This window comes from Oryx dammah, unplaced genomic scaffold (genome assembly GCF_014754425.2).
Source record: "Oryx dammah isolate SB20612 unplaced genomic scaffold, SCBI_Odam_1.1 HiC_scaffold_3, whole genome shotgun sequence".
NCBI classification, from domain to species: Eukaryota; Metazoa; Chordata; class Mammalia; order Artiodactyla; family Bovidae; genus Oryx; species Oryx dammah.
Window position 1 is genome coordinate 100,995,079 of NW_024070187.1, and position 18,158 is coordinate 101,013,236.

At 39.8% G+C, this 18,158-nt stretch overlaps 2 non-coding genes across 2 annotated transcripts; both read right to left on the minus strand.

Annotated features, from left to right (window-relative positions):
- Positions 1 to 12,196: 12,196 nt before the first annotated feature.
- Positions 12,197 to 12,299, minus strand: LOC120862324. Its single transcript, XR_005720751.1, has one exon. It is a non-coding gene; the product is annotated as a U6 spliceosomal RNA (small nuclear RNA).
- A 5,264-nt stretch (positions 12,300 to 17,563) lies between these two features.
- LOC120862322 lies at positions 17,564 to 17,670 on the minus strand. The gene has a single exon (XR_005720749.1). It is a non-coding gene; the product is annotated as a U6 spliceosomal RNA (small nuclear RNA).
- Positions 17,671 to 18,158: the final 488 nt, after the last annotated feature.

Sequence of the window (18,158 nt, forward strand, 5' to 3'; positions counted from 1 at the left end):
CAGGGGGTTTGCTGATCCCTTAATTTGCAGTTTGTGATGGCTCTTTTGTTTTTGTTTTGTTTAATCTTTCCACTCATTAAACCCTTCAATCTAGCCTTAGTAACTCTCTGTAATGCTAGAGCTTGGGGAAAAGACGGATGGTAGCGGTGCAGCAGCTACAGTTATTCTAGGCACCTAAGTATTTAACTACAGGAATGAGCTCTGAGAGAGACGTCATCACATTGTATGTGCTTTTCAGGAAAGTGTAGAAAAATTCATCAATCTTTTATTCAAGCTTTAGATGATGCAAATAAAAAGCACTTGATTTAGACAGCCTGCATTGGGGAAGAGACTGAGGGAAAAGCATCAGCCCAGAATGTTCTATTTGCGGATTTGTGTAATTGAATGTTGAGAGTTGCCTCAACAACAATGTTGAGAATGAACTGCTAATCTTCTCACCACTGAGGGCAAAGATTCTCCTTCTGTTACTGTATCTCATTCTCATCAGACCCATCTTAATTTCATGCCTCGTTCTCAAATTCTATATGAATCTCCTTTCTTTCTCCCAGGGCAGGCTGGATCCATGGCTTTGCAGGGAAAATGACAAGGCCAGCTCTTGCACCCCTCTGTCCAACACCTATAAAAATGGAAGAAATTGTTTATTAAAAATATTTGGAAGTGGGGTTTGGGGGAGAATGGATACGTGTATATGTATATGTCTGAGTCCATTCGCTGTTCACTTGAAACCACCACAACATTGTTAATTGGCTATACTCCAATACAAAATAAAAAGTTTAAAGTTTGGGAAAAAAATTTCAATACAAAAATATTTGTGCTTGAAAATTCAAACTTAAAAATAAAATATGGGGCCTTGGTGTGGGACAGAAATGCTAAGGAGTTCTTGCCAGGAAATTTTGAGAATCAAGACGTGATGAAGTAGTGATTAATTCAGCAGTGTTAATGAAACATCTCATTTAAAAACAGGTTTCTTTTATGTTTTCTTAAATATTGTTGTTGTTCAGTTCCTAAGTCGTGTCCTGCTCTGCAGCCACATGGGCTGCAGTACTCCAGGCTTCTCTGTCCTTCACTAGCTCCCAGGGTTTGCTCAAATTCATGTCCATTGAGTCAATGATGCTATTCATATCTAACCATCTCATCTTCTGCCACCCACTTCTTTTGCCATCAATCTTTCCTACTATCAGTGTTTTCCAATGAGTCAGCTCTTTGCATCATGTGGCCAAATTCAGGTTCATCATCAGTCCTTCCAATGAATATTCAGAGTTGATTTCCTTTAGCACTGACTGGCTTGATCTCCTTGCAGTCCAAGGGACTCTCAAGTGTCTTCTCCAGCATCACAGTTCCCACACATTAATGCTTTGGCACTCAGCCCTCTTTGTTAAATTCCCAGTGGGATAGGTAAATTCATGCAAAAACACCATAACCAAAGTTCTTCCAAAATTAATGTAATTTTTACTTTGCAAAAACTATTACTCATGAGATTTCCTTGGAGGCCTAGTGGCTAAGACTCTGTGCTCCCAACGAAGGTGGCCTGGGTTCCATCCCTGGTCAGGGAACTAGATTCCATATGCTGCAACTAAGAGTTAACATGCCACAGTTAAAGGTCCTGCAGGCTTCAACTAAGATCCAGTGTAGCCAAATATATAAATAAATATTTAAAATTACTACTCTTTTGAGGGAATCCATTTGTAATTGCTGAGTAGGCAGTAAAATGCAATGGCAATCTTATCCTCCTTTCCCAACCATGAGACCATGGCAGATGCTTGGCAACCACTGGGACCCTTAAATAAGTAAATAAATACATTCTTTAGGAAAAAAAGATCTGAATATGAAGAGTTATTACTTAAATCATTTAATATAAAATAGTCAAATTATAAATAAACACATAGTATAGACTCCAAGTTCTGTTATGAAAAAACATTAGACACAGTATCTAAAATTGATTTAACAGCTTCTTTTTGCATTCTCTTTTTATTTGTTTTTCTAAGGAAGTGATGCTTGAAAGGGTACATGTCACATTTTTTGAAGTGTTCCTTCACTGATAATAAGAAATGTGTGGTTTTGAAAACTGTAACTGAGACTTTTGAGCACTTTGAAGAATGTCTATGTTCTGAAAAGTGTAATTATTTTGGAAATGCCATAGTGTTAAGTGTTTTGTGGAAGACTTATGTAAGGTGTTTGTACTGTGTCTGAATTTTTTATTTTTATGGGACATGGTCTAGAATAGGTAAGAAATAGTAATGACACTTTTTCTTAGAAGGTATGTTTTCATTATAGTTTAACTTCCCTTTAATTTTATTATGCAGTATTTATTCTGGTTGGTTATAGATCAATGACTTGTTGACTACATAAGGTTGTTGTTGTTTCATCTCTCAGTAGTGCACAACTCTTTTGTGACCCATGGACAGAGGAGCCTGCTGGGCTTTCGTGGGACTTTTCCAGGTAAGGATACTGGAGTGGGTTGCCATTTCCTACTCAGAGGATATTCCCTACCCAGGGATCAAACCTGCGTCTCCTGCAAGTATCCTGCTTTGGCAGACAGATTCTTTACTACTGAGCCATCAGGAAAGCCATTGGGTATCTGTGTGGCTTATCATCTTATAGGGGAAGAATTTTACCTAGAAAGTGACAGCAGTTTCTGTCACGCAATAGTCCCTCAAACTCCTTTGAATATCCTTGTAAGGAAATAAAATGGTGTAAAATGGCATAGAAATATGGGCAAAAACAAATGATCTTTAGAGCCAGATAAACCAAAGCCTTGAATTTAGGCTCCATAACATACTGGCTGTCTTGTTTTGAACAAGTTATTTAATCTCTTTTAACCTCAATTTTCCAATCTATAAAATTGGAATTATAATAATACCTACATCTTAGGCTTGTTGTATGGGAGACAGGAAAAACTGCACATAAAAGTGCTTAGCACATTGCCTAGTACATAGTGATACTAGAATTGGATGACTATAATTATTTCTTCAAAGACTGTCACTTTATAAAGATAGACCTCTATCATTTTAGGAAACAAAGACACATCTCTTTCTTATATACAGTGTGATCTCATTGAAAGTTCATAGACTGTTAGGCTGAGTGAAAATCATAGATTAGGAATCAGATTCAAGATCCTAAAGATGGGTAAAGAAGATAATGCTTTCCAAGTTTCAGCAGAACAAACAGAGTTCAGTGGGAGGGATCTGAAAAGAGACACAAAAACGTACCAAACTAGACGATAGGATCGAAAAAATAACAGTTCACAGCACAGTGAAAAAAGAGCACAGCCTCTGTTGCCAGTCTACTTGGGTTCAAATTCCAGCTTTACTACATTAGTAATGTGATATGGGGCAAGTTACTTAACCTCTCCATGCCTCACTTCAGTTCAGTTCAGTCACTCAGTCGTGTCCGACTCTGTGACCCCATGAATCTCAGCACGCCAGGCTTCCCTATCCATCACCAACTCCCGAAGTTTACCCAAACTCATGTCCATCGAGATGGTGATGCCATCCAGCCATCTCATCCTCTGTCGTCCTCTTCTCCTCCTGCCCCCAATCCCTCCCAGCATCAGAGTCTTTTCCAATGAGTCAACTCTTCGCATGAGGTGCCCAAATTATTGGAGTTGCAGCTTTAGCACCAGTCCTTCCAATGAACACCCAGGACTGATCTCCTTTAGAATGGACTGGTTGGATCTCCTTGCAGTCCTCAGTTTCTTCTAAAATGAGATACATAAAAATAACTAAAAGAGTTGTTGAGATGACTCCCAGAATGAATATCCATTAAATGCTCAGCACAGTGCCTGGCGTATAGTAAAATCTATGTAGATGTTTGTTCAATACATAAATGTGATAGTTTTCTTATTACATTAAAACAACTCCATGGACTTCCCCGGTGGTACAGTGGATAGGAATTTGCCTGCCAATAGAGGGGACTTGAGTTTGACCTCTAGTCTGGGAAGATTCCACATACTTCGGAGCAACTAAAACCTGTGAACCACAGCTACTGAGCCTACCCTCTGGAGCCTGCATGCCGTGAGTACTGAGGCCTGCATGCTGCAACGACTGAAGAACTTGGGCCTAGAGCCTGTGGTCTGCAACAAGAGAAGCTACCGCAATGCGAAACCCATGTATCGCAACCAGAGAAAGCAGCAACGACCCAGAGTGAGAAAAAAAATAAACAAATTGAAAAAAACCCAACTCCATATTTAGATTATAAGGGTAACTTCATATGAAGAGAGGGGCTTCCCTGGTGGTTCAGATGGTAAAGCGTCTGCCTGCAATATGGGAGACCAGAGTTTGATCCCTGGGTTGGGAAGATCCTCTGGAGAAGGAAATGGCACCCCACTCCAGTACTCTTGCCTGGTAAATCCCATGGATGGAGGAGCCTGGCAGGCTACAGTCCAAGGGGTCACAAAGAGTTGGCTATGACTGAGTGACTTCAGTTTCAGTATGAAGAGAATCTCAGAAGATACCTGTAATATAAACAAAGGTCACTTTTGCATTTTCACTATTTTTCCTATTTTCTTCTTCTTCTTTTTTTTTTTTTTTTAATGGATATTTATTTTGATCCATTTGTTTGTGAGAGAGGAAAGCTAAGTCATTTATCTTTTCCAAGCTTTTTTTTTTTTTGGTGTGTGAACTTGTTTTGCTGGACACATAATTTGCTGTTCAGCCTTAATGCTTTCACCAGTACTTTTGGACTGAACAATAAGGGCATGGAAAAGTTACTGAAGAAGTGGTCTTTGAGGGGCTTTTATTTATTCCTCCAGCTCAGATGACCAGAGGGACCAATACAAACAGAGTATGCTGGGACCAAGATTGTCAGCGAGCCTCTACCACCGAAAGCTGGCCTGCCTTTAAGCTTGGAAGCATTTCATTTTAGATGAGACCATAACTGATCTCTACTTTATAGCAGGAAGCTTTGATTCTTGATAAAGATCTGCTTGTTGCTCTTTATGTATCATTATCATAGGTTGTGAAGTCATATTTGGGGAAAAGCAGTTCTTTTTCTGGGAACATTTTATTGGATAGTGGTTTGATCTTTTATTTTTTTGAAGCTGTGGGACTAGTATGGAAAAGACCCTGATGCTGGAAAAAATTGGGGGCAAGAGGATAGGGGGTTGACAGAGGATGAGCTGGTTGGATGGCATCACCGAATCAATGGGCATGAGTTTGAGAAAACTCTAGAGATAGTGGAGGACAGAGGAGCTTGGCATGCTGCAGTCCCTGGGGTTGCAAAGAGCTGGACACGACTGAGAAACTGAACAGCAACAGTGGGATAAATTCTAATTAAAAATACTTTTATTTACTAAAACTCAATTTGTTTTTCCTAATATCTAATTTTTTGTTTACTGATCAAAACAATTTCAAATCTGGTAATTATAAATGAAGAACAATCTTGTGAACTAAGAAGGAACTTTCTTGTACCAGGAAATCCTCTCTGCCCAGTACTATGGGACCATAAAATGAGTACGTTGGCTGAAACCATGCACAGCAATCTTCAATAGGGAGAACTGCAAGTATTCTGTGACTTTCTGTCAAAACATTAAAAAGTTTAACTGTTGGTTATGAATGTTTAAGAAAATTGAAAAATAGTAAAACTAATATTTATTTAGTGTATTACAATTTAAAACATTAAGCATATTGAGAATTTAAATGTTTGTAAAAAACATCACAAATCATTTGAATAGTGCTTGTTTTCTTATTGCAGAACTTACAATATGGAATGAGCAACTTTTCTGTGCTTTGGCTTATTCTCATATTTTTTTGTAAGTTTAGATCAGCTTCCAAAATTTTATTCTTTGTGCTTTCAGTGTTGTCAAATATCTTTGAGAGTTGTGTTAATGTAAAGTTTTTTTTGCTATTGTCTTTTCCCTTGGAACATCTTTATCCTTTTTATTACAACTGCTTTCTTCATTTATGTCAATAAGTTTGCCTTCACTAAATTTCCTTTCTGGCTGCACATATAATGTCAACATTCCCATGGCCCATGCTTTCTTTATAACTGCATTTATGTTCAATTTGAATTTTATATCTAGCAATATTACTTTTTGTTTATTTGTTGTACATTCATCTTTCTTCTTCCCTCATAGCTCAGTCAGTAAAGAATATGCTTGCAATGCAGGAGAGCCAGGTTCAATTCTTGGGTCAGGAAGATCCTCTGGAGAAGGAAATGGCTCCCCACTTCAGTATTCTTGCCCGGAGAATCCCTTGGACAGAGAAGCCTGGCAGGCTACCATCCATGGGATCACAAGAGTCAGACACAACTTAGTGACTAAACCACCACCATCTTTCTTAGCCAATTCCCTCTTTCAAAGATTTGTTTTTGAAAGATGTCACAGGGGTTTATTACTAGGAGATAAGAGAGGACCACATAGCTGCATTTTTGCTGTATAAGTGTGAACTAAATTGCAGGTATGCAATGACCAATCACTGACAACCTTCAAAAGAAGTGACATGATTGGTTACTGATCATGTGTACATCAATTACTTAAACAGTGATTTGTGGATTAAAAAGCAAGCAGTAGAGTTGGTACTCTACGTAATTATACTCAATTACTGTACCAGGGTGCTGGAGAAGACTCTTGAGACTCCCTTGGACTGCAAGGAGATTAAAGCAGTCAGCCCTAAAGGAAATCAACCCTGAATATTCATTAGAAGGACTGTTGCTGAAGCTGAAGCTCCAATACTTTGGCCACCTGATGCGAAAAGCCAACTCACTGGGATAGATCCTGATGCTGGGAAAGACTGAAGGCAAAAGGAGAAGGGGGAGTGGCAGAAGATGAGATGGTAAGATAGCCATCACTAACTCAATGGACATGAATTTGAACAAACTCCAGGACATAGAGGAGGACAGAAGAACATGCTACCGTCCATGGGATCACAAAGAGTTGGACACAACTAGTGACTGAACAACAACAAACTGTACAGGGTAACAGAGTTTGAACCCATGTTGTTGGATGATGGTGTTATTTAGCTATCCTGTGGTAACTGAATTTTGTGAGTATCAGAACCATGCAAAGACAAGACTAACTTGTCTTGCATATAACTTGTGTATTTTCTGTAGTATAAGTTGAGGGATATTAAAGAAATGGCTCTCAACATATTGCCCAAGTGATAATTCTAGAACACTTATTTGACTGCAACATTCCATTGCTGAAGATCCTTGAGTGACTTTTTTGTATGTGGATGTATGCTAAGTTGCTTCAGTCATGTCTGACTCTTCATGACCCTATGGACCTTAGCCTGCCAAGCTTCTCTGTCCATGGGCTTTCCCAGATAAGAATACTGGAGTGGAGTTGCCACTTCCTTCTCCAGGGATCTTCCCAATCCAGGGACTGAAACTGCATCTCCTGCGTGTTGGTAGGTGAGTTCTTTACCACTAGTGCCATCTGGGAGATTTTTGTACAAGACTGTGAAAATGACCACAATGCTTCATCTTCCTTGTAGCCAGGCCCTTTACAGTATGACTTTTCAACTCCTCCCATTAAGATGTGAAATCTGTTTCCCCTCTCCTTGAATCTTGGGTGACCTTGTGACTTGCTTCGGCCAATAAGATGCAGCAATGTTCTGCTAGTAATTTGTACACTTCCTCTCACTCTCTTGAGATCCTCCTCTCTACTGTGTAAACACATGGGCAAACATAATCAGGAAAGGACTGTCCAACTAAATTGACACCAAAGTGCTCATACACAGAATTAAGAGCTAAGTAAACACAGTAAGTACCCTACGTATGAACAAGTTCTGTTCTGAGAGCACATTCGTTATTTAGTCCAATTCATTTGTAAGTCTAACAAAATTAGCTTAGGTACCCAAGTGGCACAATCGGCTATATAGTACTACACTGTAATAGGTTTATAATACTTTTCACATAAATAATACATAAAAAGTGAATAAAAATAAAGAAACTGTTTTTAATCTTACAGTACAGTACTTTGAAAATTACAGTGGTGCAGTACAACAGTTGGCATACAAGAACTGGCATCGAGTGAACAGGCAAGAAGAGTTACTGACTGGAGGAGGGAGAGGAGGTGGGAGATGGCAGAGCTGAAGGATCGTCAGCAAAAGAGATGGAGGGCAAGCTCCAGCCTCAAATATTTTCATTTTTGTTTCTATGGTCACCTCTTGGCGCTTCTTAGCAGTACCAGCTACATCACTGGTCTTTGACTCTTGCTTCCAGACATTCTGGGCTTGAAATAAAGATACTGTACTACTGTGCAGTAAAGTACACAAAAGCAAGGCCACTTGTAGAGGATTCACGCATGTGACAATGTATGCCAGACAGGTGAACTAACTCACATGATTGGACATGTGGAAGGACATTCGAATCTTTGAAAGTTTGCAGCTTGAAGGTTTGCATATAGGGGATTTGCTATATCTCTTTTTTAAGTCATTAAGCTTTGGAGTAGTTTGTTACATACAGATACATAGCTAAATATCCCCTTGCTTATAGGATCAGTTCTAACCACAAGGCCTCCCAGTCATGACTTGGACAACCCTAGCAAACAGAATTTCCCACCTGTAATAGTAACTTTCTCTACTTTTGTGTAATATGAGATGAAAATAAAAACAAACCAAAAATAGTTGGTGCTGATAATTGCTGAGTATTTTTTTCTTTTTAAAATATCTTTCCTTCACTTAAGCTTTGTGAACAAAAAGAAACAAGAGAAAAATTTGTAAAACAAGCAATTCAGTCATATTCAAATAAGACTTGCTCAAGCAGAAAATGTATACTCCATTATTTAATTTATATTAACATTTTCTTGCCATATTATAGGTGGGTTACATAACCCCCATATTAATATTAGGGTTAATGTGATTTTAAAATAAATTCAAGACATTTCCACTACACGGAGCCGTGGGCCTGACCTTGAGATTATTCTTTGATTAAACTATAAAAATCAACCTAATCAGATTCAAAATAATGTTCCTGGTCTAATTATGACAGTCTATACTACTGATAATGTAATTTATGTGGTCGTTCTATACAACTTATTGTAGGTACACCTTACTGATTAGCACTGTTTTTGAAAGTTATTTCTTTACAATAATTGAAATCTATTACCCTGCAGTTTCTATTCATTGGACCCAATTTTGCTTCTTAGGGATACATAAAACAGTCTAAATCTCTCTTCTGCCTGGATGCTCTCCAAATATGTAAAGATAGCAATTGTGTGCCTCATGAGTCCTTGCCTCTTCATTCTATTTCTGATACTGACATGTAATTTTCTCCCAAGATTCTTGTCTTTTCCATTTCACCAAGTTATTCCTCCCCGTTGGTTAGAGTTTGTCTCAGAGTAGCAATTCCCCTAGTCACCTCCTTCACATGACGCTACTGTTGAACAAAGTCTGAAAATTTTTGGATCACTGCTTTTCAGTTGATTCAAATACAGCAATTTTATAAACTGCACTATGAAAGCAGCATCCTTTCTTTTTTTCCATCTCGTCTGTGAGAGCAGAGACTCTAGAAATAATCCTGAAACTGTTTTGAGGACAGAAAAAAGTTAGAAGAGGTTGCTTTTGTTCAGTTGCCAAGTCATGTCCGTCTCTTGGCAACCCCATGGACAGTAGCACAGCAGGACACCTGTCCTGCTTCCCAGGCTGCACCAGTGGTAAAGAACCTGCCTGCCAATGCAGGAGACATAAGACACGCAGGTTCAATCCCTGAGTTGGGAAGATTTCCCAGAAGAGGGCACAGCAACCCACTCCAGTGTTCTTGCCTGGAGAATGCCATGGACAGAACCTGGCAAGCTATAGTCCATGAGGTCACAAAGAGTCAGACACAACTGAAGTGACTTAGGACGCACATCCTATCTCCCAGAGTTTGCTCAAATTCATGTCCACTGAGTCGGTGATGCTGTATACCCATCTCATCCTCTGCCACCCTCTTCTTCTTTTACATTCAATCTTTCCCAGCATCAGGGTCTTTTCCAATGAGCTGGCTCTTCACATCAGGTGGCCAAAGTATTTGAGCTTCAGCTTCAGCATCAGTCAGCAAATTTGGGAAACTCAGCAGTGGCCACAGGACTAGATAAGGCTAGAATTCAAGTATGAATAATTACCTTTGTTAGGCAGAAGTTGAGACTATTCTAGAATTGTTTTTATCCAGTGTTCTTATTTTCAGTTCAGTTCAGTCACTCAGTCGTGTCCGACTCTTTGCAACCCTGTGGACTGCAGCACACCAGGCTTCCCTGTCCATCACTAACTCCCAGAGCTTGCTCAAACTCATGTCCATCAAGTCAGTGATGCCGTCCAACCATTTCATCCTCTGTTGTTCCCTTCTCCTCCTACCTTCAATCTTTCCCAGCCTCAGGGTCTTTTCCAATGTGTCAGGTGGCCAAAAGTATTGGAATTCTTGTTTTAGGTGGGTTTTTATCCTTGGAGAACAACTTGTTTTACCTCACATCTTGCTTATGTTTATTTAATGTTGCTGTTTGAGCCTCTAAGGCCATTTGTTGTTGTTCAGTTGCTCAGTCATGTCTGACTCTTTGCGACCCCATGAACTGCAGCACCCCAGGAGCTCAGGAGGGAAAGAAAGCTGCCATCTGGCAGCCATCAGACTGCAGGCATTCCCTAAGGTGGGCCCTGAGGATAGGGAGATCAGGATGTGAAAACATGCTACTGGCTTCAGATAGCTAGGTGGAATCTAGAAAAATGGTACAGATGAAAATATTTACAGGGCAGGAATATAGATGCAGATGTGCAGAACGGACTTGTGGACACAGCAGGGGAAAAGGGAGGCTAGGACCAGATGGGAGATTAGGATTAGATTAGGTAGGGATGTACCCTACCATGTGTAAAACAGATAGCTAGTGGAAACCTGCAAGAGCTCAGCTCAGTGCTCTGTGATGACCTTGAGAGGTAGGATAGGGGTGAGGGGGAGGGAGGCCCAGGAGGGACGGGATATATGAATAGATAAAGCTGATTCACTTGGTCATTGTACTGCAGAAACTAACACAACATTGTAAAGCAATTATACTTCAATACAAGAAGAGAGAAGAGGAACAGAAGGGTTACTTAATCATTGTTGCCATTTCCTTCTTGCTAAAAAGGCCATTTGAACCCCCAAGGCTCTTCTCTCCTGGGAGAGGATGTTACATAGTCTCTGAAAGAAAATCTCCATTTGATGCACATTATTAAGTTTGAGTTCCCTGTAGCTCAGACAGTAAAGAATCTGCCTGCAATGCAGGCGACCTGGGTTTGATCTCCAGATTGGGAAGATCCCCTTGGAGAAGGAAATGGCTTCTCCTCCTGGAGAAAGAAACCCACTCCAGTATTCTTGCCTGGAGAATCCCATGGACAGAGGAGCCTGGTAGGTTACAGTCCATGGGGTTGCAAAGAGTAGGACACGACTGAGCGACTAACACAATGCTACTCGGTAAGTGAGAGGGAGGACAAACTATTAATGAGATATGTGGCTAAGAATGGATTGTAAGGAAATCCAGTTTTTTCCTTCATTTGTATCATTAATCCCTGGTGGGAGGAAAGGAGGTTTCCTCCTTTTTGTTTATTCCATTATCTCTCTTTCTTGGAGAATCTTTGTGTTTTACTAATTTTGTCAAAATTTAGATGAAGGAATTTAAAAGATAGTACTCTTTTACTTCAAATACTTTGAGAATTTACTGAGTCATTTTTCTGGCCCAGTAGTAGATTCATTCCAGATGGAGCGTCAAAGAGTTGTTTTTTTTTTTTGCTCGAGGTTTATATAATAATAAAACAAAAATTGCTAAGTCAGAAGATTCTGTTTAAAGCACGTTTTCTTTCTCGCTCTATCTCTTTCTTTCTCTACTCCCATCTTTCTCTGTTTTTAATGCTCTACAGATATTAAACAATGTTTCTGCTCCCTTTTTTGGACACCACCAAGTTTACACCACTTTCCTTTTAGGAAGCAAGAGATGATGAGTACAAATTCTGCCAAATAACTCTGAGTTCCCTTGTAAACAAGACTTCCATGACAGTTAGAAATGGTGAACAGAAGGCAGATCAGAACCTCATGCCTATTTAATGATATACTGTAGACCCACTGCCCAAATTGCTTGAGGCCTTTTCTGATTTCATTCTTTAAAAAAATTTTTTTACTGAAGCATAATTGATTTACAATGTTGTGCTAACGTTTTCTGTATAGCAGTGACTCAGATATACATGCTTTGCTGTAGAACCTTGTTGTGTATCCATCCTATATATAACAGTTTGCCTCTGCTAATCCCAAACTCCCCCCAAATATGAAATGCTTCACAAATTTTTGTGTCAGCCTTGTGCAGGAGCCATGTTAATCTTCTCCGTGTCATTCCAATTTTAATTTATGAGCTGCCAAAGCGAGGATCCTTCTTGATTTGTTTTTGATCCACAGTCATGAACCAGTACTTATTTTCTTAGATGACTTACTCCTTTGCTCTGCCTTCAGATTCAAAAGATGAGTGTTTGAACTGTTAGGTAGTTAGAATAGGAAAAAAGAGTCCAAAATGGCAGTGGCTAAAAGACAAAGAAGGGAAAAGCCCTCGAAAATAGAACAAAGGAAGGTCCAAGGACTGGAATGAGGACCTCAGGTAAAACAAACCGCCCTTCTCTTTAGCCCAATTTACATAGGTCAGGCTCAAGGGGAGGAGAAAAAAACATATAAAAAGAGAAGCCAAAATTGAGCCGGAGGCTTCTCTTCTTTTTGCACGTTTTGGTTCAGCTTGCCCTCACACCTGGAGGATGTATTTTCCTTTACTTTCTAAATAAAACCAAGCTATAACACTAGTCAGTCCACTGCTTCAAATTCTTGCTGCGGCAAGACAGAACCGAGGAAATTATACACTCCCTGACAGAACTAACTGGAGAAGTCTGCTTTTTTACTATTAAGTAAAATAGCTTTATTGAGCAATTATTTTTATATTTCACTGCATACTTTTTGACAACTGCTCTAAGCATCAATTTTTAACCATTTCCTTTTTTTATTTAAATTTTTTATCAGAGAAATACATATACTCAGGTTTTAACATGGCTTGAGTGTCCACAGCCACACTCATCCCCACCACCATTCTTTTCATCAGAAGAAACACGTGTTTCTTCTGATGAGCTATTCATGGAATTTATTTCCATTTCTAAATAATATGCTCACACTACTATTTCTTGAGGTTTTTTTCTTCTCATTTTACATATTCCCAATTGTTTTCTACAAAGTCACTATCTTACACCTCCAACAGCTTCTCTAAACTTGAGCAATCTTCTACCATCTAACCTTCCAATATAGTTATATGATTCTTGTTTTAATTTAAATTTATTTTTAATTGGAGGGTAATTGCTTTACAATATTGTATTGGTTTCTTGATCCTTTTAGTCAAATTAATATTCAGAGTTTACATTATTATGAGCGTGTAAGCATTATTCACAAATGAGCCTCTGGTACATTTCCTTTTCTGTACAGTCACCCCACCACGAGAGTTAATAATTGCCTTTTAAAGAAAGCGTATTCTTAAAAAAAAAAAAAAAAACACACACACAATGAAGTAAATTGATACTTTTTATTTATCCATTCACCCTTTATTCATTCATAACTCTTGAAAGCAGGGTAAATCTCCTCTTAAGTTATACATATATATCAATTCAGTAATTTGCTTTTCTTCCTGCCGACCCATCCCCCACCTCCATCCCCACCCCTTGCTCTTTCTGTGAACAGCTGTCTCATGGAGCTTTCTGACCTTCTGTTCTAATGGAGATTGCTTGCCCTCTAGGGACTTCCCAGGTGGCGCAGTGGTAAAGAATCTGCCTGCCCACGCAGGAGACACAGGAGATGCAGGTTTGATCCAGGAAGATCCCTTGGAGTAGGAAATGGCAAACTGCTTTAGTGTTCTTGCCTGGAAAACCATGGAGAGAGGATAGTGGGCTAGAGTCCATGGTGTCAGTCGCCAGAGTCGGATATGACTGCGCACACATGCGTCACCATCATCAGGTCTAACACACAGCTCTTGTCCTGGAATTTTCTTTGCCTTCCTGTGTTGAAGCTTCTATTTTCTAGATCGTACTTCTCTTTCGGTTCACTTTCCATTGTGTGAAGAACCTCTTCTAGTAGCTTTCCAAGAAAGGACATGTGATTGGTTAAGTTCAGTTCAGTTCAGTTCAGTTCAGTTCAGTAGCTCAGTCGTGTCCGACCCTTTGCGACCCCATGAATCGCAGCACGCCAGGCCTCCCTGTCCATCACCATCTCCCGGAGTTCATTCAGACTCACGTCCATCGAGTCTGTGATGCCATCCAGCCATCTCATCCTGGGTCGTCCCCTTCTCCTCCTGCCTCCAAACCCTCCCAGCATCAGAGTCTTTTCCAATGAGTCAACCCTTCGCATGAGGTGGCCAAAGTACTGGAGCTTCAGCTTTAGCATCATTCCTTCCAAAGAAATCCCAGGGTTGATTGCCTTCAGAATGGACTGGTTGGATCTCCTTGCAGTCCAAGGGACCCTCAAGAGTCTTCTCCAACACCACAGTTCAAACGCATCAATTCTTCGGAGCTCAGCCTTCTTCACAGTCCAACTCTCATATCCATACATGACCACAGGAAAAACCATAGCCTTGACTAGGTAGACCTTAGTCGGCAAAGTAATGTCTCTGCTCTTGAATATACTATCTAGGTTGGTCATCACTTTTCTTTCAAGGAGTAGGGTCTTTTAATTTCATGGCTTCAATCACCATCTGCAGTGATTTTGGAGCCCCCAAAAATAAAGTCTGACTGTTTCCACTGTTTCCCCATCTATTTCCCATGAAGTGATTGGACCGGATGCCATGATCTTCGTTTTCTGACAGTTGAGCTTTAAGCCAACTTTTTCGCTTTCCTCTTCACTTTCTGCCATAAGGGTGGTGTCATCTGCATATCTGAGCTTATTGATATTTCTCCCGGCGATCTTGATTCCAGCTTGTGTTTCTTCCAGTCCAGCATTTCTCGTGATGTACTCTGCATAGAAGTTAAATAAGCAGGGTGACAATATACAGCCTTGAAACACTTCTTTTCCTATTTGGAACCAGTGTGTTCCATGTCCAGTTCTAACTGTTGCTTCCTGACCTGCATACAGATTTCTCAAGAGGCAGGTTAGGTGGTCTGGTATTCCCATCTCTTTCAGAATTTTCCACAGTTTATTGTGATCCACACAGTCAAAGGCTTTGGCATAGTCAATAAAGCAGAAATAGATGTGTTTCTGGAACTCTCTTGCTTTTTCCATGATCCAGCGGATGTTGGCAATTTGATCTCTGGTTCCTCTGCCTTTTCTAAAATCAGCTTGAACATCAGGGAGTTCATGGTTCACGTATTGCTGCAGCCTGTCTTGGAGAATTTTGAGCATTACTTTACTAGCATGTGAGATGAGTGCAATTGTGCAGTACTTTGAGCATTCTTTAGCATTGCCTTTCTTTGGAATTGGAATGAAAACTGACCTTTTCCAGTCCTGTGGCCACTGCTGAGTTTTCCAAACTTGCTGGCATATTGAGTGCACACTTTCACAGCATCATCTTTCAGGATTTGAAACAGCTCAACTGGAATTCCATCACCTCCACTAGCTTTGTTCGTAGTGATGCTTTCTAAGTGATTGGTAAAAGTTTTGAAAGTTTGCCTGTGTGTGCTCAGTTGTGTCCAACTCTTTGCAGCCCCATGGACTGTAGCCTGGCTCTTCTGTCTATGGAATTTTCCAGTTAAGAATATTGGAGGGGGTTGCCGTTTCCTACCCCAGGGGATGTTTCTGACCTAGAAATTGAACCCACATCTGAGTCTCCTGCTTTGGCAGATGGATTCTTTTTTTGTTGTTGTTAACCACTGAGCCACTTTGAAAATTGGGAATATCTGAAAATAACTATTTCCACCCTCACATTGATTAATAGTTAGGTTGGGAATTTAATTCTAGGTAGGAAATTTCCCCTGGGATCCTAAAGACATTGTTTTATTGTCTTCTAGCTTCTAGTGTGAATGTTGAGAAGCCTATTTTTTTTCATTCATAATCTTTTGTATATAAAAGATTTCCTCTTTCTGGGAGATTTTAGGAGGTTTTTTTTTTTTTCTTTAAATCATCTCTAGTGTTATAAAATTTCATGATGGTGTGTCTTACTGTCAACATTTTCCATTTATTTCACAATATTCACTGGGCTCTTTCTAGCTAAGAAGTCACAACGTTCATTTATGAGTAAGCTCCATGAGATAAGGAATTCTACTGCTTTCTTGTTCACTGCCAAATTCTCACACCTGTCACAATGTCTGGTATAGAGAAGACACTCACTGAAAAGAGAACAAATGAACCCATGACTAATAAATAGGAGATTTTTAAGTTATACTTCTTTGTTTCTGCTCTGTCTTCTGGAACTCCTCTGGTTCTCCTGTTTTCTAATTTTTCTCTCCTTCTATTTTAACTCTTTGTCTCTTTGTTCTGGACTTGCCTGGTGTCTCAGATGGTAAAAGTGTCTGCCTACAATTCAGGAGACCCGAGTTCCATCCCTGGGTCAGGAAGATCCCCCTGGAGAAGGAAATGGCAACCCACTCCAGTACTCTTGCCTGGAAAACCCCATGGACCGATGGAGGAGCCTGGTAGGCTACAGTCCATGGGGTTGCAAAGAGTTGGACACAACCGAGCCACTTCACTTTCACTCTTTGTTCTAATTTCTGTGTAATTTCCATGGCTTTATCTTCCAAACCTTTTATTGCATTTCTAATATCTGTAATATTACACTTAACTCCCAAGATTTCTCTTTTTGTTTTCTAAAAGTTCATTAGCACATTTTTCTTGTTCTAAGGCTATCTTAAATCTTATACAATGTCTTAAATCTTTGAGGATATCATTATATTTGCATTTTTTTAAAGTGCTCATGAGCGGTGGTTTAGTCACTAAGTTGTGTCAGATTCTTTCTGACCCCATGGACTGTATGTAGCCCACTAGGCTCCTCTGTCCATGGGATTTTCTAAGCAAGATTACTGGAGTGGGTTGCCATTTCTTTCTCCAGGGGAACTTGTGAAAGTGAAGTCGCTCAGTCATGTCCAACTCTTTGTGACCCCATGGACTGTAGTCTACCAGGCTCCTCAGTCCATGGAATTTTCCAGGCAAGAGTACTAGAGTGGGTTGCCATTTCCTTCTCCAGGGGATCTTCCCAACCCAGGGATGGAACCCAGGTCTCCCTCACTGCAGTCAGACACTTTATCCTTGGAACCACCAGGGGATCTTAAAAATGGTTTAATCAGATTGCATAAAGATTACTTTAATGAAGACAGTTCAAACCCATATCAGAATATTCCACAGAATTTGTGGCACATGCAAATCAGGCACTTAACAGAGGATTTATTTAAAAAAAAATTTAAATTGGAGTAAAATTTTCTTACAATGTTGTGTTAGTTTCTGCGTATAGCAAAGTGAATCAGCCACATGAATACATCCCCTCTTCCTTGATTGCCTTCCCATTTAGGAAGGAAGGCCACCCAGAGCATTGAGTAGAGTTCCCTGTGCTATACAGTTGGTTCTTATAGGTTGTCTGCTTTTTACATAGTAGCTGTGGTTCATGGGATCACAAAGAATCGGACACCACTGAGCAATTGAACTGAACTGAATGTATATAGGTCAGTCCCAATCTTCCAATCCAAAAAATATGAAATGCTTCACGAATTTGAGTGTCGTCCTTGTGCAGGGGCCATACAACTTTTTTCTGTATCATTCCAATTTTAGTATATGTGCTAGTGAAGCGAGCCCTGTGCTTCCTTGTTTTACTTTAATTTCCTCAAAAGTTAGATGCAAATGTCAGCTTGTTTCTTTCAGGTTTAGCCCTCTGAGGGTTAGGTTTCAGGATTCTCTGTTCTGCTGTTACTTATCACTCACCCATCTGCTTTGTGTATTCTCTTCTCTGTTGCAATCTGTTTTTACCCTGTGACTTTACATCTTTTAAAGTTTCCTTCATTGCCATTCTAGAGGAGTTATGAGAGGGAATGGTGGTAAATTTATGTTTTAATTTATAAGTTTAACTAGAATTTCCCACTACATTTTTCAGTGAAAAATGAAAAGGATTTAGGATTAGGTGACATTTTCATAAAGATGAGCACAACATGGGAAAATCCTCTTTAATGATCATGAAGATATGTATACATGTGGCAGATTCACTTTGCTATACAGCAGGAGGAGAAGGGGATGACAGGATGAGATGGTTAGACGGCATCACCGACTCAATGGACATGAGTTTGAGC